Consider the following 26904-nt stretch of genomic DNA (forward strand, 5'->3'; position numbering starts at 1 on the left):
TAGATGCAACGCGCATTTGAAAAAGACAGGCGCTGGAGAGCAAAATTAGTTTGAATGCAAAATACAATTTCACCACTAGATGGGAGTAATTCCTACTTACTGTCCCTTTAAGCTTTGCTTCTTTGAAAATACAGCCTTTTCATTATAGTAATAAAATAGTCAGTCAAACATATGAAAAAAAACACTGCTCAGTTTAAATATGTAATAAAATCTGTCCTGTTAAGTGTTATCACCGTACCGCCATGATGATTTTTATTTTACATGGATTTTGGAACGCGAATAAAGTAGGCTATAATAAATAATAATTTTGCATTCAAATACATTATCAATAACATTTGATTTTGTGTCTTTTGTGATTTTGTTTTAGCCTAAATGAATTTGTTTTGGTTTATCGTTTATTAGGGCTGGGAAAATAAATCTATGCATCGTGAATCGAGAAGTGATTCAGGATCGAATCTGAGATTTTCCGAATTAATCGTGATTCTTTCTGGAATCGATTCTGAGGTTAGTTTTGAACGGCAGATGGTGGCAGCTGTACTCTGCTTGTTTCCAAATTAAACCTAAAATAATAATTCATAAAATTCGAAAAGGTTGAAGCGAATTACAAGGGTGTTCACAGTGGGCTGTGTGTGTTTACATTCATCTGGCGTCTTAAAAGCATTCTAAGATGAGATGAAAAAAACTTATAAAAACTAGATAAGAGCATCATCTGTTGTTAAAATCTAAGCTCATATCGATTCGTGGATCGATTCTGCATTGATTTATCGTCACAGCCCTATCGTTTATGTTGCTATAACTTCTTATAGGCTATTTTTTATGCTTGTTCTTTTTTAAATAGGTTACTGTTATTTGATAGGATATGTTGTGGAGTGAGGTGAACTTAAATAGCATAACTATGTTTACAGTGTTTATTATGATGTTTGTAAACATTTCGCGTCAGCATTAGGCCTATTTCTGAATGAAATAATAAAATGCGACTTATTAAAAGGCTACCCGACGTTTCTCTCTAAAAAATTTATATGCATAGCATATTTTGATAAATTACTGGAAATAATTAAATAAATAAATGACTTTTAAACCGTTTAACTGATTGTATTAATTGGTCAAAAATCGTAACGGTCGGTCAGCGGTTAACCGGTTGAAATTTACATCATAGTGAAAATGTTTTTTTTTTTTTTTTTTTGAAGCACAGATGTAAATACTGAGACTACAAATGCACAATTGTGTGTTGTTATTCAAAGGAATATTCTAATTATTCATAGACCTCTAACCTGAATTTGGGAAAAGGTAATCGCTTACAAAATCCAATATGAACCCATATTTTTGACAGCTGTAAAGGAGTACGCATATGAACCTATTGTTAACTACTGTAAGTGATTGTGACAAACCCTGGATGTACTGTATGCTTTAAGAACTTTTCAGATGGGATTATCTAAACTATGTTTTAGTTACAGTTCTTAACGTGTGTGGTTTTATGTGCTGACTGGAACAGAATTGGGATTGCTGTAGTCATTAATAGAGTGAATGTTACAGAAGGTCATGCGAATGTGTGCATTATGAAAAAAAAGAAATCATGTGATCATCACAACATAATTCAATATACCTGTTGCTGCTTTGCCAGTGGCTGTTCTCAGTAGATCATGATCAGAATTTGTGGTTTATTTTACACCTGATGGGAGGAAAATTCCAAAAGCTAAATGGTAAAAAAAGTGAATATATCTTGCTGTAATTAACTACAGCAGTCCCTGGGAAACATATCTCTCTCACACCGCCCTTCTCATGAACACAGTCAAGACAGACAGAATTCTGATTTTGGGAGATTTTAATATCCATGTCTGTTGTGCCTGTAAAAACCTATGACTAAGGAATTTCTGAATTTGGTTGATTCTTTTAATTTATCAAAGTGGGTATCTGGATCTACGCAACATCATGGACATATGCTTGATTTGGTGTTTTCTTTGGATATAACATTAGAAAATATCTGTGTCGATGAAACCGTTATCTCTGACCATTTGCCTATAAGGTGTAATCTGAGTTCTGCAACAAATGGTCTATGTTATCAGCCATCTTCTGTGCAGTCTCGTGTTATTACTGCTTCTACGCCTGGTGCCTTTTCAGCTGCTTTTAGTATTACTCATTCTAGATGTCTACAATGTTGCCTGTTGCAGGGCCTGACGAATTGTTAAATTCTTTTAATTTTGCCTGTCAAGAGATCTTGGATAATGCTGTGCCTTTTAAAATAAAAAGAAACAACATTGGCTAAATAATGTGACTCAAAACCTTAGGCGGGTAAGTCGGTTTCATTGAGCATAAGTGGCTGAAAGATAAATGGGGATGGGGAGGTGTGCCCGAAGCGTGAATCCTTATAAGGGAAAACAACTAACAATTCCTAACACCGTGTCTACTCTGGATGCGAGTGGTGCAGCATGACAAAATACTATAGAACCACTTATCTATAATAGAGATTCATTACAGATCAGTCAATAGAACTCAGTAAAATCAGTGGTGCTGTCTACACTGGATCCAGCATGGCATGACACCCCTAAACCCTGACAGTAAACTGCTGCCGCGTTCTGTTAATGACGTGCTGACACAAAATTAGACAGACTTTAGCTGATGCGGCTCCGTGCCACAGACAACTTTAGCGTCCGGTGAAGACACTGTGTAAAGGCGGTCATACACCAGATGAGAGGCAATGCACCATGTCAAGGACATCTCCAAGGTATTGCACACCTGACGCACACATTATATACGCACAAGCTCAATTTCCAGCTTATTTAATATAAAACTATGCAGATGGCGCTCTGTGGTGTAGCAGGAATTTGAACAGCATCCTGAGACGTAGTTGGGAGCTGCGGACAGACGCCGAATGGCGCCGCTGGTGTGCATACAGTAACTCGTAGAAAACAATGTTCGAATTTTAAAGATTGGCGCTACGCTTCTCGTCCGGTGTGCGACCACTGATCTATATATTAAATTAATAGAACGTTAACGCACACAAGGGATTACCAATATGGCAGCGCGGCTGTTTGCGACCCTCTTAATGAGAGATGATTGAGAACGATGGGGAATGATTTGCAGATCCTCAGTACCACCGACAAACATATAATCTTGTAAAATGTGTGGTAAGTACTGCTGCTCCATAATATAAACTGAGTATGTGCGATCGCAAATCTCGAAAGTGATAGTGAAACTAAAAAACAATTGTGCATTCAAAAAAGGGAGGGGGTGGGGGGGCATCACAATGCCGGCGCAACATCGTGGTGTCTACCAGCCATCGGGGATGGACGATGACATCGTCTATCGGCCCAACCCTACTCTAGAGTTTGACTAATTTGGTTGCACATGTGGCCTAATTTCTCAATGGTGCAACGAAAACAAATCGGAGATCGCACCGGTGTGGCCAGCCATTCAAGTGAAAAAAAAAACAGTTTCCCTGTGGTTCAACAACAGACACTAGAGCCCTGCATTTCAACCTGAGCCCGACGGGCCCTGACTTTTTTTATGGCCCTTGAGCCGGGCTTCAGGCCAATTTTCACATCATAGTTCAGATGCAGGCCGGGCCTCCCGTCTGTTTTCTCCTTACTTTTATATTTTAGACATCCATCAATTAGTGATGAAAAATAAAACAAATTGCCACGCTGGTGGAAACAACACGAGACCGTGCTACCGCGACTGTCAAGAGCAGCTCGAAAGTGTTTAGTTGCAAATTTATTTGACTTCAGAGCTTGACGGTAGTTTTTCTTTAACAAACTTTTGCACGTGCTCTTCAGAGGTTAAGGCTTGGTTTACAAATAATTCGTTTAAATTAAACGAAGATAATTAAAATTATATTTGGTAACAAGCAGTTTCAGAAAGGTATGGTCAGAAGCCAGGGACAATTGTCCAATGATCTATGTGGTTATGTGAGGAACTTGGGAGTAATTATTGATTCCGAAATCCATCTTGTCTGACAATTAATCATTTTTTTTTCAGTTAAGGAAATTATCCAAACTGAAATCTATTCTTTCGAACAAGGAATTAGAGTCTGTTATACATGCTTTTATTTCAACGCGGTTGGACTATTGTAATTCTTTATACTTAAGAATAAGTGAATCTCTGGTTATGCCTTTATGTCTTTAGTATATTCAGAATGCTGTAGCGAGACTTTTAACTAACACTAGAAACCAAATCATATCACACCTGTGTTGGTATCTTTGCATTGGCTCCCTGTAAAATATAGAATATAATACAAGTTGTTGATGTTTGTGTATAAAGCTCTGCATGATCAGTCCACGGAGTACATAAGGGATATGTTGGTCCCTTACCAATCACATAGACTATTGCACTCATCTCAGAGCTTGCTTTTGACTGTCCCACGGTCTCATATGAGGCAGAGTGGAGATTGTGCTTTTTCTATTACTATACTACATAAACTATATACTATACTATACTCTATACTTTGGTATGCTCTGCCATTACAGTACCTGTAAAATCCTCATCAAGCATGGACATTTTTAAAAAGGACTTAAGGATTTACTCTTTTTATTTTTTTATCTTTATTATATGCTGCTTGTGTACAGCACTTTGGTCCATTTATATGGTTTTGAAAGTGCTTTATAAACAAAGGTTGAGTTGAGTTCAGATTTGAGTTGAATTTTGTGAAAAACACTTTTACTTAGTGAGCATCTTAGGGAAAACTAGTGCTGTCTAGGCCTTTTATCCCTTCTGGTCTAAACTCACACATTATCTGTATGAGTTTAGACCTGATATAATTGACCACGACTTTTATGTTTTTTCACAAACCGCATTATTATGGATGGAAAGTCATTTGTCAGACAGAAGACAATTAGTTTACTTCAATGGAAGCTTTTCAAAGGTAAGGGTCGTGGAACAGGGCGTGCCTCAGGGAAGTTGTCTTGGGGCGCTCCTCTACACAATCTTCACCAATGATCTTCCAACTGTTTTAGATAAAGCAAGCATTTCAATGTTTGCTGATGATTCCACTGTATATTTAGCAGGAACTGATATTGGGGATTTGAATACAAAACTACAAAGAGATCTACAGTTAGTGGTGAACTGGATAAGGAATAACAAATTGATTCTCAATGTATCTAAAACTACCTGTTTTGTGGTTGGAACTCCTTTATCTTTCTTTCTGAACCGAAGCTTGAACTTAGCATAGAGCAAAAAGAAGAGGCTAAACTATTGGGAGTGATGATTGATAGTAGATTGTGTTGGGACAAACATGTTCAGAAACTGTTAAGTAAAATGGGCAACACTTTGGATGTTATTAAAAGATGTGAAAAATATTTTACACCACAGATTGCTAAACAAGTACTTTATGCATTGTTTTTTTCACACCTTGATTACTGCTCTGTTGTTTGGTCCAATACTTCATCAACCAATATATATATATATATATATATATATTAAAAAAACTACAAGTTCTCCGGAATAAAGCTGCACATCTGGCTCTCTCATGTGGGTTTAGATCAAATGTTGACAAAATGCATGAAAGCCTCTCATGGTTTAAAGTAAAAAATAGATTGGGGTATTCACTAATGGTATTTTTATATAATGTTATAACAAATAAAACACCTTTTACTTTATATGAAACACTATCCTTTATCCTTTAGACAGATTATTATCCAATGAGGCATGCATTAGGAGGTAGTTTTATTTTACCAATAGTAAAAACCAAATCAGTTCAACGTTCAGTAAGGTATAGAGCAATGTGTGAATGGAACTCTCTCCAAAATACTATTAAACAATAAAACACTCTGTATGGTTTCAAAAAATCACTTAGAAATATTACCTTCAAAGAAACATATACATGAACTTAACCTGCACGTGTCAGTGTTTATGGATAGATTAAAGGGGGGGGTGAAATGCTATTTCATGCATACTGAGTTTTTTACACTGTTAAAGAGTTGGATTCCCATGCTAAACATGGACAAAGTTTCAAAAAATAAGTTGTACGTTTGAAGGAGTGTTTCTGTTCCAAAAATACTCCTTCCGGTTTGTTTCGGAAAGTTTTTTTCGAGTATGGCTCTGTGTGACGTTAGATGGAGCGGAATTTCCTTATATGGGTCCTGAGGCACTTCTCCCGGAAGAGCGCGCGCTCCCGTATAGCAGAGCACTGAGAGCACAACAGACTTCACTGATCAGAGCGAGAGCGTCGCCAAATGTCACAAAAGAAGTGTGTTTTTGGTTGCTAGGGCAAGACAACCCTGCACAGATTACCTAAAGAGAAACAGCATTAAGGGACCAGTGGATGGAGTTTATTTTTACAGAGCATCAACGGAGTTGTGCAAGTGTTTGTTCCCCTGCATTTCGAAGATGCTTGTTTTACAAACAAGGCCCAGTTTGACGCCGGATTTGCACATCGTTTATTTCTTAAGGATCTGCAGTCCCAACGAAAAAGCGTCACGATCGTGTGTTGGAACCGCATGCGGTGAGTAAAACTGCTTCAAATATCTCTGTGTTGTTAACTTAACTATCGGCGCGTAAGCACATCAAGTAAACAACATGCGATGTTGTCATCAAACTGCACTTTCCACATGTACAGCTTAAAAAAAGAAAAAAGACGACAGTGGAACTTAGTCATTTTCCAAAACCCCTAAGCAAATATATACAGTTTCAGTACATACCACATAGAGACGTTGTTGCTGATGCTGCTCTTGTTAAATTTCAGCCTCTGGATCTGATTCTGGATCATAAATATACGCTGAATCTATTAGCTATGGTTTGTTTTGGATGATGGTTTTTTCCTCACGGTAATGTCACAGCTTCCAAACGCTCTCAACATAAAAAGCCTACTGGCGCTCGTGATTCTTTAGCTCCGACCACACGCCACGCCTCCAGCCGCTCGTGTTTTTCCGGGAAAAATGGCTACAGACTATCTTTCTCTTATGAATATAATAAAACTAAAGACTTTTTGGAGTTATGAAGGATGCAGTACTACTCTATAGGTACTCAAGATTAACAGGAGATTGAGTGAAAACGAGCATTTCACCCCCCCTTTAAATGAAACGGGACAAATTTAATCTTGACAAACTATGTATCATTATAATGATCTAAGCCTCAAGCATCAATGACAGATCGCTGTTTTTCAATGGAAAGCTTATAAAGACTGTATTTGCTACATACAAACATGAACATTAGAAACGCTGTACATACCAGATTCGTCATAATAACGAGTCATAAACACATCCACCGCTGTAAATCCCGGTTTAGTTAGAAAGGTAAGGGTCCACTGAACGACATCTCATGAAGCACATTTAGTCCAACGAAGCAATAACGTTGTAATATGGATCATAATTCCTTTGTTTACATTTCATTTTTTCAGTGACAGAATTGTTTGTGTCCGTTATGGAATAACTCACGGTCGGAAACTGCGTCTTTGTAGTAAAAAACATGGCATGGTTTTACAGCGTACAGTGTCACAAACAGAATTAGGCGATCCACCGGAAAAAAGAACGAATGAAAAATAGGCGGAAGATAGTTTATTTGAATTTGGCGCTCCCTTGTGATGCGCTCTGATGCACCTGTCAGCTGATGGAGGTGGAACTTATAGCGATCGCCTTTTTCTTTGTTTGTTTTATTTTTCAACAGTTTTTATATATGTGAGAGTGTGTTTTATGTTGGATGTAAATGTATCTACATGATTCCCATCTGTTTGATTGCAAATCAGCCCAAATCAGCTCGCTATTACTGTATGATCACGGCTATCAAAGTGAACGCATCTATGTGAATAGAGAGAGTGGATTATTTACTCTATGGCACATTTGTGTTATTACCATCTGTATAAGTGGCCATCAGCGCATCAGCACTTATTTGCATCGTGATTCATTGTAAATGATGCATTTCTAGCAATCTCAGGATTTTCTGTAACTGGCAAACAAAGTTGGATCTTTTTTTTATTTTTCTTATTCTTATTTTTTTTACTCAAATTATTATTGTATTTTTCTAGTGCTCAAATAAATCACTTATATGATGTCTAAGTTTCTGTCTAGTGTTTTATAATTGAAAAAGACTATGCAGTGGTATGTTTACTGACTAAATAGAAGCCTTCAATACTACTGGGAAATGTATTTTCTTATATTTGGGGGGTGGGGGGTGTAGACATAGTCTCATAAAAATATTTGCAGGAGTCTCATTTTTCGTGATATCGTATTCAGATTTGAAATAGAAACTCATGAGACATGTGGCTTTCAACACATTACTTTTCTAGATTGCTCCAGGACTCATTTAATGTATTTTTATATCAAATAAAAAGAAAAGTGTGGTAAAAAAAAAAAAAAAAAAAAAATCAAAGCATTTCAGTGTCTATAACTTTTAATATTGAGCATTATCAAATCTGTGTCTTCTTTCCAAAATTATGTTTGTAACACACTGAAGCAGGAAACTGTTACAATTATAAGTTTGGTAGAGCACTTTCAGCTGTAAGTCCCATAATAGAGGGTGCTGGCTAACAGGTTAATATTAATTTAATTTAAGGAGATACTGTTATTAGGGTTCTTAGTTACATTATTTTTTATATAGATCTATTCGGAGCGGCGCAATTTTTATTTTTTTTGCTTACTTGTTATTTTGAGATCAATGGTATTAACTGTTATATTATGTATTTTCAGTGTAGTGTAATGTCTTGTACCTATGGTGTGTCATAAATTGTTTTGTCACATGGTAGATTATAGGACCCCAGGAAGAATAGCTTTTAGCTTATGCTGAAGCTAATGGGGATCCAAATAAAACAAACAAACAAAATCTGTACTTGACAGGATAAGAATTTTGACACCACTCTCTCCTCCATAACAGCTGTAACATTGCTATCGGCAAACATGGATGTGATTGCAACTCTGATAATACTGTTAACATGGCAACAAAGTCCCACGCAGACAGCGACGTTGCATCCAGAGATTTGCATGAATTTATCTTGCCAGAGCAGGCACGCAAGCCAGCAATTCCACAACCGACAGTCTGATTTTGCATGGCTAACATGTGCCCAAATGCTGAAGACCATGCTTGAATCTGGATTTATCTGCACTGTTGCTTTGCAGGTTTGATGTTGGAGAAGAGCATTTTAAAGGGATGTCTCTGTGGAATCCCGGAGGAGTCTGGGAGCCACTAGTGCTCAATAATGCCACAGAAACGAGAACCAATGACAGCAGAGTAGGGGTGGGGGAAAAATCGATACATCATAGTATCGCAATATTTTCCAATGCAATACTGTATCGATACACGGACGCCAAGTATCAATCTTTTATCATACTACTTGGTAGAATAATAAAATATTTTTTTTTACAATCCAGTAAAATAAACATGGCAGGATTGCGGAAAGTTATCAGGAAACCCATTCCATGTGTAAATCTGGTGATTGTTGTCAAATTTTTTGCAATTCGAAAATGACATTTTCAGTCTTCGGTCGAAAGAGGAAAACGGCCGATAATGCGAGCCGAAAATACAGGCTACAGATAAGTATAATAATAATAATGTTGCCCCACACCCCACCCATCATTGTTCAGCATGCATGTTTCACTCTCCTCGTCACTGTGCAACTTTTTATATAAAGCCACACCCCCAATTGTATCGTGATTAGCTTAAAATCTCAATTCAATTCAAGTTTGTTTGTGTAGCGCTTTTTACAAAACAAATCGTTAAAAAGCAACTTAACAGAAAATTATGTTTCTACAATATTTAGTAGTAGCTAGTAGTTTGTGCACATTTGACAGGATTTTAGAAAAAATAAAAAAAATAATAATAATATAAGACGTAGTCAGCTAGACGATGAACTATCAATATTATTTATTAAGTTATTATATGATTCAGTCACACAACCGACTTAAATCGTCACATATTTTCATCGATTTCAATCTATTTCAGACTGATTGCATCATTACATCACTAGCTACCATGCTTTGGACAACTTGAATTGTGCGCTTTTTTTGTGGCTGTGTCGAATATTTTCATTAATCATTTTTATAGCTCTTTTGTGTTCGACATGAGGGTGAGTAATTAATGACAGAATTTTGGAAATGCAAGTTTTCAGATTCTGTGTGGGCCTTGAATGAGTATATATAATCTGGTAATGGGGAAAAAAGTTTTTGAAGACCTTTTAAAAGTTTGACTTCTATAAAAGCACTTAAAGTAGTAACAAGTACAGTTTAGTCAAAGAGAGGTTAAGAGAATCCTGCTGTCAAAATCTCATTAATGCAAGAAGCAAAGCATGCAGAGACACTCAAGTGGAATAAAGAACATTAAACTGCACTCGCTGTTTATAATAATTCTGCCAGAATCAAATACAGCAGACAGTCATTCAGTACAGTAGGTAAAAGGTGGTTTGAGCTAGAAGTACAGCCTTATCACAAGCAGTATTTTTCTTGTACATTTATATAGTGGAAAGGAAATGGAGTGAGATGCTGTAGTCAGCAAGTGACAAAGTGAAAATGAGGAAGAACTTTTTAAAGTCTTTTTTAGACAAGTATGACAAACAGTAACGAAACAATGTTGCAGCTGTCTCACAAATCAACCATTATGTTAATTAAGATTTTGTAATTTTGTTTTTAACTCATCTTGTGAAACTGTTTTATTATCAGACTTAAATTATGAGATTTATTTGTCTCATAACCATTAAGTTCAAAATGATAATAAGCGAATGACTTCTGAAAGTTTTTAATTCACTGTATTATATAGGCATTACCACATTATTTAATACATAAAACATTTTTAAATCAATTTCCGGCAAAGATAACTAGCCTCTATCATGATGTATGCCACTACTTTGAGATTAAATGACTGAAACTGTGATGATTTAAATCCTGCTGTTCACTCATATTATGTAGTTACATTTTAATAATGTCACAGTAGCTCAACTCTTTTCAAAATATTGTAGCTTTTTCAGTAACAATTAGGCCGTGTTTTCCCACAAGTAGCAGTCTAGAGTGACAAATGTGTCCATCTGGTTGTTACGCTGCATTATAATATACACTGAGTGAGCAGAGACAATTATTCTACACATTGTCCTAGACTGCCTCCCTCTGTCAACTAACGTCAGAAATCTGATTCATTTGAGCAGATTGGTTGGTTGAGATGATGTCATCGTTCAGTGGTGTTCCCAGAAGTCCTTGCATAGGGTGGGTCAGGATTTGGCTGGTTATGGTAGAAAAGCTCTTTGATGATCTCCTCCTGATGACAAAGGGGAAAAGACAATCTCTTATTCTCCTGCAGTTTTTAACCTTTCATCATTCTCTTTTATACAAATTTGCCAATTTAGGTCTCAGACTGTAACAGAGGAATTTGCCAGATGTAATTGCAATTGCTTTATAATCATGCGTGTGCTGCAAATAAGAGATCAACTTGCCTCTCAATCTTATTATTTTTATTAATTTGTTATTATTAAAAATGCACATAATCGTCAAAACACTGTATTGTTCTGCTCTGACAATTGCATTTCTGATCTTCCTTTTTGTTTGTTTTAATGAGGCAATGCAACACTTCCTTGCTAACTTCAGATCAGTCTTCTGAAAATGCAATATAGTCAGTGTTTCCACACTTCAGGATGCCATTCTACCTATTGCTTACTTTGAGTTTACGGAGCACAATAAATGAGTGTGCACTGCAGTAGAGTAGAGAGTATTTTAACACACATGTACACACACTGTAGCATGTGCCCAGCTGACTGTCACTGCAACACTGGAGTGCAATTCACCTTCACATCCTTCAACAGAAGTTTTTGGGAACAAATCTAAAGTCCATGCTGAGCACAGGAACAGTGTTTTTGTGCAGAATTCAGTAGACAACATTATGAGCCTCATTAATGAAACACAAGGGGAATACATTTAAAAGGAGTAGAAAGAGAGATACTAAAAATAAAAGGGCAGTAATTAAACAGTACAGTTTTGTTTTGGCTAGGCACATTGACTGCTTCTGCTGGGGTTTTGTGGCACAATTACACCACTACAAGGACACTGCACAAGGTTCTGCCTCCGCCATCCTGCCTTCTTCCAATAGTGCATCATGCTGCCATCTCTTCCCCAGGTAAATTATGCACATGGCAATTTAACCAACCTAAAAGAAAATGCAATTCATCAAACCAGGTGACTACCTGGTCCACTCTGATGCTCATGCGCCCATTGTAAGGTTACAGCTACCCAGCCCAACATGCAGCAAACTAAGAATGCACGGTGTGTTCTGACACCTTTCTCTCATGGCCAGCATTAAGTGTTTTTTACAGCAATTTGTGTTTTATCTTATTTATCCATAATCATAAGATTTGCACACCTGGGAAAAATAAAGCTCAGTAAAAATGCTGGAGCCTCTACTCCTTTATATTGACTTTATTCAAACTGCTTTAGTATTGGAGCACAATGACTGGTGGAATTAAATGCTGCTCAAGTCCTGATTTGATTATCTGCCTCGGCTGTTGAGCTCCAGAAAGGACAAAAACAACAACTGATGAACAGACCCAATCTGACGTTGTTGTTCTTGGTTCATAATCTTCCCCTTCACAGTCATTCTCAAATCTCCTGTGTAGCAAATTAAAATTTGGCACAGCAAATCAGTTACATCAGGTTTGGTTCATTCATGGCGGTCCTGGCATTTTGCATAGGAAGGCGAATATTAATTAGATTTGAGAGCAGCAATGGAGCATTTTCAATTGTATGGAACAAGATCATGAACACTCTGCTTAACTCAAAAACATTAACAACAGTTTTGTTACACAGCGTAGGGTGAGTAAATAATGGCAGAAAAAGTTCATTTCGGGGTGAACTATTCCTAAGAGTGTTTGTTTAAGCTTTTGCTAAGCTGATCTAAATAAGTTGTGTGAAAAACAAAGGTAGAGAGAGTAAGTGGATAAAGGGCTTGAGCAAACATGCTACGTGAGCCAAAGCCGTGTGCCAGTTCACTGGATGGCCTTCAAGCACTGAAGGACAGAGAAGGGCAAAGACAAAGATGGATGAGCAACACAAGGACTGTAACATGAGCAGAAGCATCCCACAGACACACGCTAGAGCTGTTAGTGTTAGCTGTTCTTTCCTTTAGCCCTGGGCAGCGTTGTTCAAAAATACATCATTTAATATTCAAAATATATCTTGATATTGAAACTTTGTTTTTCTTCCTTCCTTAGAAACCAAACCAGGATCATTTTAACCAAACAGACATTGCAGCAAATTTGATTCATAATATCTTATGTAACAATACACAAACATAAAAAGACTAAATGAGCAGACGGCAGAATATTTACTCACTTGTTCCTCTGAAATCTTTTTAGGTTAGTCTAGCTTCTCGTCCAGCAGGAGGACAGTTTCAACAGAAACAAATCAAGAATGAATGCAGCTACAGAAGTCACTATGAAACATCTCTGTTGTAATGCTGTTATTCTCAACAGTCATGAGTCGGAGGGATCTTGAAAAGAGCTCAGGGCTGGCTCAATTTTTTGGCACAGGGCCCATGTTTGGTTTTAAATAGTACATTGTCCAAACAGTATAATTCCATTATGAACATGATGATCTGCCTTGACTGGTTCTTGTACCCTTCGAGCCCAGAAATAATTGTGTAATAGTGTCTAATACATGATGAACGGTTTCCTGAAATGTTTCCTTGACTGATGGGATGATTCAGGAAAGCTTTGAAAAAGGAAGATTATAAATGGTAATTTCTATATTTTTCTGGTGAGTTTTTAATATGTTCTAATTTTTTAATTTATGAAAATTCTTCAAATGGAAAAAAAAATCAAATAAAACTCATATAGTAAATGTTTGATTATAGATTTTGGCTTTTGAAAGAGTTCATGCATATTCTTGATTTAATGCTGTAAATAGATGGAATAACTGCAGGACTCAAAAACGGATTGATTTTCAATTCTTATACACAAGATGAAAAATGCATTGCAGAGTTTATCACAGAGACAGTTAGATTGCAAATATATATATAAAAAAATCTAAATACAGCTGTAAGCAGCTATAGGAAGGCGACTGCCGCTTTCAGATCAGTCAGTAATGAAACATCTGATTTGGTATCTTTTAAACCCCAACCAAACGAGCCAAAGACTAGAGGGACATGGATCCCAAATTCTGTCAGATGATAGAAATGAAAAATGAAAAAAAAAAAAAAAAAAATGAATGAACATTTGAGATGTTTGATTCCAGGCTGAATCTATGTCAGATATGTAAGTCAGGTTGTACTCAACATTTCTTTGAGGAGAGTATCATAACGGAGATCAATAATTTTGTTTTTGGCAAGTGCAAAGAGGGGAACATGCTTATGGTTGCCAGATTGGACCAACTGATTCTAAAATTGCTTTACCAGTTACAAATTGTACAGGTTTAATGCTCTGACTGGGTGGTTTGGAGCTTCTGGGATCTGGCAACACATATGGAGGATTGTTAGGTCGTATTGCAATATAATGGAGCTATTGAAAGGAGAAAAACAAACAATTTCACGATAAATGATCCATGGGTTCCATTATAAATCCGACCGGCTGGCTGTAGTTTATCCAAGTCTAAACTAGTGTAATGGCTTAAGGGCAGAATAAAAAAAGCACATTAAAATCATCACAATATTCACATTGTTTTGAATCGCCACCATATATATTTGCATTGTCTACTTTCCCTTTGGACTGAAGGTAAAATGATGGTGGAAACTCAAATAAGATATATATGTGTGTGTGTGTGTCTCTTGGCAAAGCAAGTGGGTTGCTCTCATGACAAGCTTTAAGGGCATGTAAGGCCGGATGTAAGGTGATCGTTGTCTATTTTGGTGTGTTTGTGGTTGAGCTCACATGTCATGTGGTGGGAAACACAGACACGTATGCTGTGGTGGGATTAAAGAGGAGTTTGTCCTTTCTGACGTCAGCTGTCGTCATGTTTCCATTTTGCCAGATTTCTGAAAGAAACATTAATGATTTTGATAACACTTTACTTAAATCCCTTATGTATAATGCATTGCAAAGGTATGTAATAATACTTCATATATTTTCATACAAGTAACCAACGTTAAACTGCATTATAATGTTCTAATAAAAAATAAATTAAAAAAATATCAAAAGATTCGAGGGTATGTAAACTTTTGAACGGGGTCCTTTTTACAAGTTCAGTTATTATTTTGTCTTATATAGTAAGAGTAAATCTAAACATCTGTTAAATAACATAACAATTTTCATGATCTCTAAATTATTACCATATTTTCATATTCTGCAAGGGGTTTGTAAACTTATGGGAACAACTGTATATGTGTTCATGCGTGCAGCGTATTCAGTCACACGAACTTCTTAAAAAATCTTAAATTCTGGGAATTTAATTAACTAGGAATTTAAGTAACTAGTAAATCAATGAGTTTGTGCTATACTGGATATTGTTAATTCAGTGACTGTTGTGTGAATCTAACACCAGGCTTATGAATTCACATTGCAAGGCTGTCTGAATTTAAAATACTGATAAATTCCATCTGTTTCTTGCTCAAATCAACACTACTGATGAAATCGATCAGTCTCTGCAGTCTGCTGTTGTTAAAATTAGACCAAAGAATTCCATGTGGAGCAGCTGCTCTTGAAGAATACATGAGTGTTTTTATTTGCTTGGGATAATGCTGCACAGCAAACGAGAGGAAGAGAGGATTCAATTATGGAAGGATGGGCGTTATGAAAGAGGAATGAGAATGGAAAGAGAGGCAGGCAGAAATGAACAGTGTAGAGTGGACGAGAGCAGGCCAGTGTGTTACATAACCGCTCTGACATCTACATGCAGCCGGCTGTTCCAGGGCAGAGTCTGTCGACCGGGAAAATGTTCCAAAGCAGGGCCATTCAGGGTGAGAATGAATCACATGAGAGAGCCTCAAAAGCGGCCTGCTTTCATTCCCACATAAACTACATACACTTTCTGAAATTCAAAATCAAATAAATGCAGTCTTGATGAGCATAAGAGACTTTTATCCCCTTGTGCTTGTGTAGGTGGCGTTAAGGGAAGGGACTTTCACATTGTAGAGAGCATTTGATTGGACTGTAGCAATGCAATACAAGTCATCAGTATTTTTATTCAGTTATTGCCACTGGCTGTATTTTTACTGTGTAAATCTGCTTAAATCTTATCAACATTCAGGAATACACTAGCAAATGGATAGCATTAAAGCTAACAAACATGAAGTGAAATCCAAAGAACTCCATTTTTTCTAGCATGGGATGTTTAATAGTGAAGTAATGTGTCGTTTCATCTGAAGCTGGTGTTTTGTTTGACGTGTTCTCGGCAATGTATTTAAAGTGATGAATCTGCACCCACACACCTACTCACTATGCATACATTACATCAGTGTTTGTTTTCTTTCTTAGAGATTAATGGCGAGCTCCTCATGGTGACGTGGATGCACCGCTTACGTCACGTCACAGCTCTGTTGGCACAGCTGATCTCTCGCCACTTTCTGCCATATGCTCTCAGTGTAATTCATGGGTCACAGTAGCCAAAATATGATATCCTGCTATGTGATAGCATTATTATTACTGTGTGTGCTTTATTTTGCATCCTTGTAATGTTATATATCACAGAATAGTAGTCTAACCACCATAGTCTTGAAGTGGACCAGGCAAGTTCCCCCCCAAAAATCAGATATGGCCAAAATGCGAGTTGTTTTATTAGTGAATTTTTAGGCTGGTCTGCCTCAGCGCAGTCAGGTCAACATAAAATTACAGTTTTTGACAGTGAAAGAGTGTTTGGTAAGATGCAGGTAGCTAAATATTTGGCGGAAATGACCAATGATATGAACTATTCAAATTTTAGTTCAGTGTTTCAGTGAATTGAAAATAGCCTGAATCATTTACGTAGGCCTAATTCACGTAATGAGCTGTTTAGGCGTAAGATTAAGAGTGAATGTCCATATTTTAAAATAAAAATATTATTTGCAGATTGTTCAAATGAATTCACAATAGAACAACAGTTTTTTTGTATAGGGTAGTGATTCTATAAATCAGGATTTTACCCCCTGATAAAGACAAAGCAGCTAGAGTTTCAGCGTTTACAGTTTATTCACCCTTTTTTGGGGAGAGGGGGGATTCTTTTGTGCTGACACATTTTATTGGTCATAAAAGTTTTCTCAAAACCACTGGAAACACTTTCCCATATTTTGATGCATGAGATCTGGATTTGATTCTCTAGTGTTGCCCACCCTTTTCTTTCTGTGGTGTCATATTTATTTCCACTGGACAGCCATGCTCATGTTACACAGTGTGTGCTAGTGTATGCTCTATTTACAAACTCTGTGATTATGAATGTGTCAGTGATATAAGCTTTCTGATCTTTAGAAATTATCTTTGTGCTTTCGAGCTCTAAAGATCATGAGCCAGTTGCTGGTTTTTAGATTGATCTTTTCCTGCTGAATGAGACTCGCAATGCAAGTGATTCTGAGACTTTTCTTTCCAGAATGGTTGGAGGGCGTTTGGTGATAGCATGGCTCCTAGTCAGCTGATTATTTATGATCTTGGCCTTGACTGAAACTGGAATCATTTAGTACAGAATTAGGAGAGTCTGAGTGACTGAAATACCTAATATTTTATTCCATAGGAGATTCAAAGGCTAAATGTGCAGAAACGCACTTCTATTAAACAAGTTCTAGCTGAAGAAGTTTGGTTTGGCCAAAAAGTTCTGTCTTGGTCTCATCAGACCAGAGAATCCTTCAGGTGTTTTTTTTAGCAAACTCCATGGGGGCTTTCATGTGTCTTGCTCTGAGGAGAGGCTCCCTTCGGGCCGCTCTGCCATAAAGCCCCGACTGGTGGAGGGCTGGTTGACTTTCTACAACTTTCTCCCATCTCCCGACTGCATCTCTGGAGCTCAGCCACAGTGATCTTTGGGTTCTTCTTTACCTCTCTCACCAAGGCTCTTCTCCCCCGATAGCTCAGTTTGGCCGGATGACCAGCTCTAGGAAGGGTTCTGCTCGTCCCAAACGTCTTCCATTTAAGGATTATGGAGGCCACTGAGCTCTTAGGAACCTTAAGTGCAGCAGAATTGTTTTTGTAACCTTGGCCAGATCTGTCATAGTTCTGTCTCTGAGCTCTTCAGGAAGTTCCTTTGACCTTATGATTCTCATTTGCTGTAACATGCACTGTGAGCTGTAAGCTCTTATATAGACGGCTGTGTGGCTTTCCTAATCAAGTCCAATCAGTATAATCAAACACAGCTGGACTCAAATGAAGGTGTAGAACCATCTCAAGGATGATCAGAAGAAATGGACAGCAAACAGTTAAATATATGAGTGTCACAGCAAAGGGTCTGAATACTTAAGACCATGTGATATTCAGGTTTTTCTTTTTTAATAAATCTGCAAAAATGTCAACAATTCTGTGTTTTTCTGTCAATATGTGTGTACATTAATAAGAAAACTAGAAAATAACTTAAATGATTTTAGCAAATGGCTGCAATATGACAGTGACAAATTTAAGGGGGTCTGAATACGTTCCGTACCCACTGTATATATTAATATTTTATTTGTTTTGGAGTATTCTTTAATAAAACCTGTGTCTGGCATATATGAGTGTTAAGACTCACATTCATAGATTTATAGTTTGTGTTTGTTGAGAGATATAAATGTAAGGCACTAAGCGCTGTGACTTGACAAGGTCAGTGAAAACACAGATGGCTGGTCCGTGACCCCTGTTGCCTGCTCATACATCTCACTGTCTCTCTCTCTCTCTCTCTCTCTCTCTCTCTCTCTCTCTCTCTCTCAGTCAGTTCGTCTCACTTTTAATCCCAGTGGTTTCTTTTTTTAGCAGCCTTGCACTGAAATTTTTTTTCTTACATTAGTTGGTTTTGGTCTCTTTATGCAGTACTTTAGTTAAAAGGCTCTGGTTAATACAATATATTTCAGGCATATGCCTGTTGTGGTTTAAATCAGACCAAATACCACCCCAGACAGACCCTTCAAGACAATACCCAAGTTGCTTGAATGCTTGTGGTTTGTTACCATTAAAAAAAAAAATTATACAAAGAATAGTTTGTCAACAAGTTTTTAATTAAATGATAGCCCAATTTGTGTAACCGTTATGCCTCTTACATGTATTGTAAAAACAACAACTCTATTGTTAACTGCTTCTGCTATCTGCTTCGACACTGAAAAATATCTGCATGCAATGACAGATCTGTTTTCACATCACTTAAATCTTCATTCAGCCAGTTCAGAATAGTTTGAATATGGTCTGTAGTGTATTTGCTTCTATTGTCCTCCTGACACATGCTGTCTTTGGTCACGGTCATGGCTCGCATGGTTTGCTTAAAGAAAAAAAAAAGCATGTCAACACAACAAGGACGCATGCATGATTTTAAACATCTGTGGAGTGGCATGGTTTTTTTTATCTATTTATTTATTTATTTATTTATGCTTATTGCACTTGCATGACGGAAGAACCATAGTGTCATTTTGAAGCACCTTACTGTGTAAATGCCTTTGCTTATGAATGTGGTAATCATTGAATACTCTAATGGCTATTTTGTACAGTCTAGTGTATAATAAACTTCACAAAATTAAAATTATTTTATTTTACTCGCAACTTGATGGACACAAACCAAAAAACAGATAAGCTATGTGTGAAGTCATAAAATATCTATCACTACGTATACTATAAATACACCTGTCTGTTCTTGTTTTTTCTTCTCTCTACTTTTTTTTTTCTCCACATTACTTGATGTTTTTAGGGGTTCAAGCACGCAGTGCTGAAACCCTATTGTAATTGTTAGGATTTTTATTATTATTATTATTATTCTTCCGCCTTAAAACTGAACGGGCAGCCCAAACCGTAAGGCCTAGAGAGCTGAAACTTGGTCAAAAGGTAGTAGTCTTGCTCGCTACTCAGATACAAAGATCCAGCCCATTCGGCCAGTGGGGGGCGCTACAGCGATCAAATATGCGTTTTTGCTAATAGCTCCTAAACCGCTTGTCGTAGACTCAAAAATTTAACATTTCTGGAATCCTTGGGTCAAGCAAAATTAAAAACGGTCACTCTGATTTGGGGTCTAGGAGGCCTCATTTTTTCGCAAACTTGACGTATGTCCAAAACCTACTTTTGCGAACTAGTCCTAGGTTTTTCACCCAATCGGAACCAAACTACTGCAGAAGTTTTCTCTGGACAGTGAATATCAATAATTATCAAAAAAAAGTTGAAATTTCGACTCGCTGTCGTAATGGGATGCCAAAACGTTCGAAAGTCGAGGACTAATTTTACGCAACAGGCTATAACTTGTGAATGAAATGAGATATCTTAACCAAACTTGCTGGACATTTGTAAGAGCAAAAACTTTGGTCAAATAAAAAAAATTGCACACCTCTGCCATTTGGGGGCGCTATAAGACAGAAAAAACACATAAATGGCTATAACAAAGCAACCGTTGGTCCGATCGACTTGAAAATTGGCATGTCATGTCTTTGTCAGAAGTGGCACAAGTATCTATGAGGACATTCGCGTATCTCAAAAAACATGGCCGCCATTGGCCAAAGAAGTTTGAGCACCTATTTAACAAGGTTAACGGATGTCAATCGGAACGAAACTCGGTGGGCATGTTTGACTCATAGCCCTAAAGGACTGCAAGAATTTTGAAAGAAATCGGCCACTAGTTGGCGCTAACGAGTTTTATGGCTCTGTAATCACGTGGTGTTTCACATATCAACACAATATGCATATCATTTGATAGATCTCCTCATAATGCACAACTTTGCCTCAAGAACCATTGCTGTCAATCAAATCGTTCAATTGTTATTCACAAATATGTTAAAAACCTACTTTTGCGAACTAGTCCTAGGTTTTTTGTCCGATCGGAACCAAACCACTGCAGTAATATTCTGTGGACTCTGTAGATCAATAATTATTAAAAAAATGTTGAATTTTGTCCTTTGGTTAGCTGTAAAGGGGTAATATAGAAAAAGGGGTGTGGCCAAACATACCCCAAAGCCTATAAAACCTAAAGGAAAACTCAAAACTTTATGAAACTCAGTGAAATCATGTAACAGGTGACTCTTAACAAGCATGCAAAGTTTCATGGAGATCAGACCATAGGTGGTGCTATAACAGTAGAAAAGGTCTCAAAACACAAGATTTATATGGTAAATGGCCTCAAATTGTTTGAAAATGTTCATATATTCACTCAAAAACACTAAATCTTCATATCATATGATAGATCTCCTCATTCTGAACAACTTTGCCTCTGGGACCAATGTTGTCAATAAAGCTGTTAATTAAATATTCAAGATTATTTAAAAAAGTTACTTTGGTAAACTAGTGATTGGGTATAAGCTGAAAATAAATAAAACCACTGAAGTACAATTCTCTAGACTCTGAAGGTCAATAATTATCAAAAACATGTTGAACAATAGCATTTGGACAACTATAAACCAGTAATTTTATAATATGTTCTTTTCATAGTGTACACAAAGGCCTATTAATACAAACAGAAAGCCCACACATTATCAAAACTGTGTAAAGTAATGCATAATTTTATTCTAAACAAGCATGCAAAATTTAAGAGAGATTGGGCAAAAAAAAAAGAAAAAAAACACTATAACAGTTATGTTTAAAAACAGTGTTGCTTGAGTAAATGCAATTTATAACCACTAGATGGCAGCGGAAGACCACTAATGGGCTCATTCAGTAAAGTTGAACAGTACTGTTGAAAGGATTCATGAATTCATGCCAAAACATTAAAAATGTAACTGTTATAACATTTTAAATATCATTGAGTCAATGTTTTCCATTTTGTTCATACAGATATATCAGTTTTTACTATTTTGCCACATTGTGATTACAGTTTAACCTGAAAATGACATCTAAACTCTTAAAAAGAGAAGACTTGCAATAAGTTTATTGTCACCTATCACTTATTTGAAATACCTTTATCTGCAACAAAATGTTTGTGCATGTATATGTGTGTCTTTGTGTGTGTGTGTGTGTGTGTGTGGGTGGGTGTGTGAGCATATGCTTATAGAGTATTTATATATTAGTCTAATCATTTACTTTCAGTGTGTGTGTCTGTCTGTTAGCCTGTTCTCCGTTTTGGATGTGTTTAACTGTCATCCATGCATCCAGGTTGGCTCTGACCACCTCAGAGGCCTTAATGTGCTTGAACCCCGGTAAATGCTGCTTGCAGCTTTAATTTTCTTATTGTTGTTGCTCCCACACGTGTGATTTAACATTATGCAGTCCTGTCGACATATGTGCAAATAGTATGCCATATGATCATCTGATACATCATCATTGTGCGGCCACAGTATTTTTAGTATGTGCCATTTGAAAACATCCTGTAGAAAATAAAGGAATCAACATTGAAATAACTAACTTTCAAGTTAGAACGATGGAAGAAATGGATAGTTCCTCTTTTGTTGCATGAGGTTTGAATGCAGAAAACCTAGTCTGCACATTCATTAGCGTCGTCAGTCCCTCAGCACGCTGCAGTTGTGTTGATGAAGTGTTCACACTGTGGGTGGATGAGACGCAGGGGAAGATCACGGCTCTGTTGTACTCTGCCGTGCTGTGTGAAATACACCAGTGTTTCTGTCCAGTCATATAGCCTAAGATGTATTTGGCAGCATTTGTTAAGAATGATTCAGGTCCGAACTCTGCACTGAGCTCAGTAATTAAAAATGAAGGAGAAGAACATAATGTGAGTAATGGCTGTGCAATGTTTTGATTACATCAGACATTCAGAGACTGTTAAGCATGTGCAAACTGGCCGACTCTTCTACTGTCAGTTTCTTTGAAAAGTCTGTACACTTCTGAGAACAAAATGTCCTTATCTGGGGCTTCGGTGAAATGTTATATTCATAATATGGAGCAAATTGAATCAAATGAAATTATTGTCATTTTAAGATTATACTGTAACAACATTAATGTTTCTGTTTATATACAGCTGGTCTGTACTTATATACAGCTCATCATAACATAAATATCCCAATGCACTGTTTCAGAAAGGAGAGAGGCACACACACTGTTCACCAGAGAAGCACAGGGCAAGTTCAAGTTTTAAGACTCATGTATTGCAATGAAAAATAAAGTTAGGTGCTTTTGAGCTACAAGATCTCAATGAAGTTCAGTCTACAAGCCATCATTTATTTATTAATTAATTTTTTTTCCATGATTAGTAATGTCTTTTACTAACATTTTCAATCTCTCCGGCCCTGGCCATGGTCTTTGGACCCATTTCAGTTCGCCTACAAACCTAACAGGTCAACTGAGGACGCCATCGCCTCAGCTCTCCACACTGCCCTGAATCACCTTGATAAAAGTAACTCTTATGTCAGAATGCTACTCATTGATTTCAGTTCTGTTTTTAATAATATGAGTGCAATTAAGCAAATAGACCACAATCTGTTAGGATTATCAATCACAACTCCTCCATATTTACCTTGAATACTGGCGTACCACAGGGCTGTGTGCTAAGCACAATTCTCTACTCCCTCTTCACCCACGACTGCATAGCTTTACATGGCTTTGACTCCATAATCAAGTTTGCAGTTGACACTAGAGATGCAGGCCTGATCATCGGCCTGATCACGCACTCAACACCCAGAAGACCAAGGAACTGATTGTGGACCCCGATCCACACATACACACCCATCCACACTGATGGGGCCGAAGTAGAGTGTGGGACTAGTTTCAAATTTCTGGGTGTCCGTATTGCCTATTCTTACAGCAACTTTTTTACTGTAATTTTAATTCAGTCATTTAGTATTTACAGTTCTCCTCTTATTTATAAACAATGGCTATTTGCACATCTGGTTAGATAACTGCATTTCATTGACTCTGTACTTGTAGTTTGCATGATGAAAATGAAGCTGAATCTAAATTATCATAAAGGGATGTCAAACTCAATTCCTAGAGTACCGAAGCCCTGCAGCGTTTAGATTCAACCCTAATTAAACACACCTGGTCCAACTAATCAAGTTCTTCAGGTTTATTTGAAAACTAGGTTATGTGTGTTGGAGCCGGGCTGGGACAAAACACTGCAGGGCTCCGGCACTCCATGAATTGAGCTTGACACCCCGATCTAATCTATTCTCATCTATTTGTGAGAGCTATGTAACACTGCCTCTGTTAAAAGCTTTGAGGGTTTTGTGTGTGAGTATAATTCATTATATATATATATTAACACAATTCATATAGAACTGAGTTACCATGGAAACTACAGAGCCAAGACACAGAACTAGATATTAAAGTCCCAGTATCTCTTAATATTGAGCTTGCAGTATTTACTTACTGCATGTGGAAAAGATGGGGGAATTGTTGCAAGCCAGGCTTAAACCTGCATCTCTCACCATGAAGCACTATGGCATCAGATGTATTTGTACTAGCTGACTATCTGTTTTAGCTTTAATATTTGTTTTGCTTGGTGAATATATTTGAATGTTGGAAAGGCATTACCCAAGCTGTTTAAACTTTCGATCTGAGTTTGGTGGATTATTCCTTCAACACTATCTTAATATGCTTGCATTGGGCAGCATGCATTTGATTTAGTGCTGGCTTGTATAAGCTATTTCACATAACAGATGTTTACATGTACTTCACTAGATATAATAACTGAATTTATAAAAAATGTCCTCATTTAAAAGTTTAAACACCCTTGACTCATAATGATTTGTGTCATAAACTGGATGATCCAAGACTTTTTTTTATGTTTTATACTAGTTGTTTATGAGTACCTCAGTTAAAATGCCTGCTTTCTTCAGAAAAATCCTCCAGCTCCTGCTAAATTCTCAGGTTTTACAGCTTCTTCTGCATATTTGACCCCTTTCCAACAGTGACTGTATGATTTTGAGTTCCATCTTTTCACACTGAGCACAACTGAGGGACTCGTGCACAACTATGACAAAATGTTAAAGCATTTTTCTGAAGAACAGTGGGAAACACAGTGCTTTATTAAGATTCAAACTTTTGAACAGGGTCAATTTAATAAATTTGGTTATTATTTTGTCTTATATTTAAATATGTTTTAAATGAAATAGTGTATTCTGGAAAGCATCCGGTGTAAAATGTGCCAAATCGGCTTGTGATTCACTCCGCTGTGGTGATGCCTGACAAGAAAGTGAGCAAACTAAAAGAGAGAGAGATTATTCAGGAAAGTATTAAATAAAAAGTAACAATACATTATTATTATTCGTATTATTTAGTTAAAGTTGTTAACGTTTTGCATACATTTTGCATATAACAAACTTGTGAGCAGAACTACAATTCTCTAAAATTAGGCATGCAAACATTTCATGTGGCGAGTTCATTGAATCATCAAAATAATATTAAGCATAAAGGAACAGAAATTATCATATACTATAATATTCCCCTCAAATCACATTTTTCATTCTGCTTGAGAAAACCAATGCATTTCATTTTCTTACAACACATTCAAGAACCAGTAGCTTTTTGCATCCGTGACATCAAACCTGGCGTGAGGCCTCTACTCATTTTCTCAATTAAATACATATTTGAATGATAGTTCAGAGCTTGACTGACAGCATGATTTTCACTGTAAAATGTATGCATTTGTTTTAGTGGGTGTAGTTCCTTTATTAGCATGACACGACGAGTTCCTAGTTTGTAAATTCCTCAAACCCAAGCCATGTCCTCAAAGACCTTCTAAACAATTTCTCCCACTTGAACGTGACTTGATGCAAGATCACTTGAGCGGTTTGACTAGAACTGAGTGAGGCGTTATGGAAAGGCTCCTGAAGTGGGAAAGCATCTGGTGATCAGCAGAGGTCAAGCAGATGGTAATGCTCCTCAGGGGAGAGACGGGCTGCGTCTGGAAGACCTGTTTCCTGCACTCTGCCATGGACATATCCTGCAATACAACACAGACGGGGCTCGTGCTTACTGCTACCCATAAACTGGAAGTTGCATAATAGTTAACATTATATATTACACTTTTGTTTTGGCAGTGTATGTGAAAGTATCTTTAGGGTGAAGTGTGGTTATGTGTGTTTTACTTTCATCCCAGTTTTATGTGTAGACTTAACTATAAGTAAGCCATTCTTAGGTTGACTTTCAGAAGAGCGTAAACACTGGCTCTGTGGTACTTTCCTGACATTTGTTTGTGTGGTGTAATATATCAGGTTCCTCAAGTTGTTACAAGATTAGGGTGGGATTGCATGTTTGTCTGAACCAAAGAGGTGTATGAGACTTAAGGGAGTTATCCATTATATCTGTAATGTCACTTGTGGTGTCGGACACCCCAGAGGTAAAGAAAAAAAATACATTTATGCCAGGTTCAGACGGACACAATGTTTTTGTCTGTCACGATAGTCACTGTGCATGATTACACCTTTTTTTTTGAATACTAAAATCTTATTGTCGTGTTGTGGACAAGAAACATGACTACACGTTGCTTGTCTTCTTTAACGGGTGATGTCATCGGGAAGGCTGAACTAGCAAATGAAAAAAGTCTAAACATTGCTGAAGCACTTCTGCTGTCTTTCGCCAGCATTTTTCTTTTTTTGTTCTGTCGTGATAGTCCCTCGATGACACGAACCTTTCGTCCATCTCATAATTCCAACTAGCAGCACCATCATCTCTCTTTTGTTTCACTATGTTTGAAAACTGTGTATAAAAGAGCTTCTGTGCTTCTATTGGTCAATATCACCAATGTGACGGAACCCGTCATGGATGACGGAAAAAAAATTAAACATGCTAGTCTTTCTGTCATGATGTCATGAAGCAGCACAGACGCAGAATTGGTTATCGTCCACTATGACACACTACACGAGCTGAAACGATGGAATCTTGCGTCGCGACAAAGCGGCAACCTTCTGCTCCCTCTCTTGAAGCCAACAAGGAAGTAACTAAAGCTGCAATTCATCAACTGGCCGTTGGAGGCTGGCTCCAAAAGGGAGTCAATCCCATAGACTCTCCATGTTAAAATGCTCAACTTTACAGCAGAAAAAAACATGTTTTACAGCCTGGTACAAAAAAAT

General features: G+C 37.2%; 1 protein-coding gene across 5 annotated transcripts in view; it reads left to right on the forward strand.

Annotated features, from left to right (window-relative positions):
• The window catches only part of thrb (thyroid hormone receptor beta), a 112859-nt gene that overhangs the window by 26048 nt on the left and 59907 nt on the right, over positions 1–26904 (forward strand). Inside the window, exon 2 of one of the 5 annotated variants that reach the window (XM_052533987.1) lies at positions 11893–12018. The exons of the other annotated variants lie outside the window; for them this stretch is intronic. The gene's annotated coding sequence lies outside the window, so the exon portion shown is untranslated. The remainder of the gene's footprint in view (positions 1–11892; positions 12019–26904) is intronic. 5 annotated transcript variants of the gene reach the window in all.

The sequence above is a fragment of the Carassius gibelio genome, chromosome A19, assembly GCF_023724105.1.
Source record: "Carassius gibelio isolate Cgi1373 ecotype wild population from Czech Republic chromosome A19, carGib1.2-hapl.c, whole genome shotgun sequence".
Lineage (NCBI taxonomy): Eukaryota > Metazoa > Chordata > Actinopteri > Cypriniformes > Cyprinidae > Carassius > Carassius gibelio.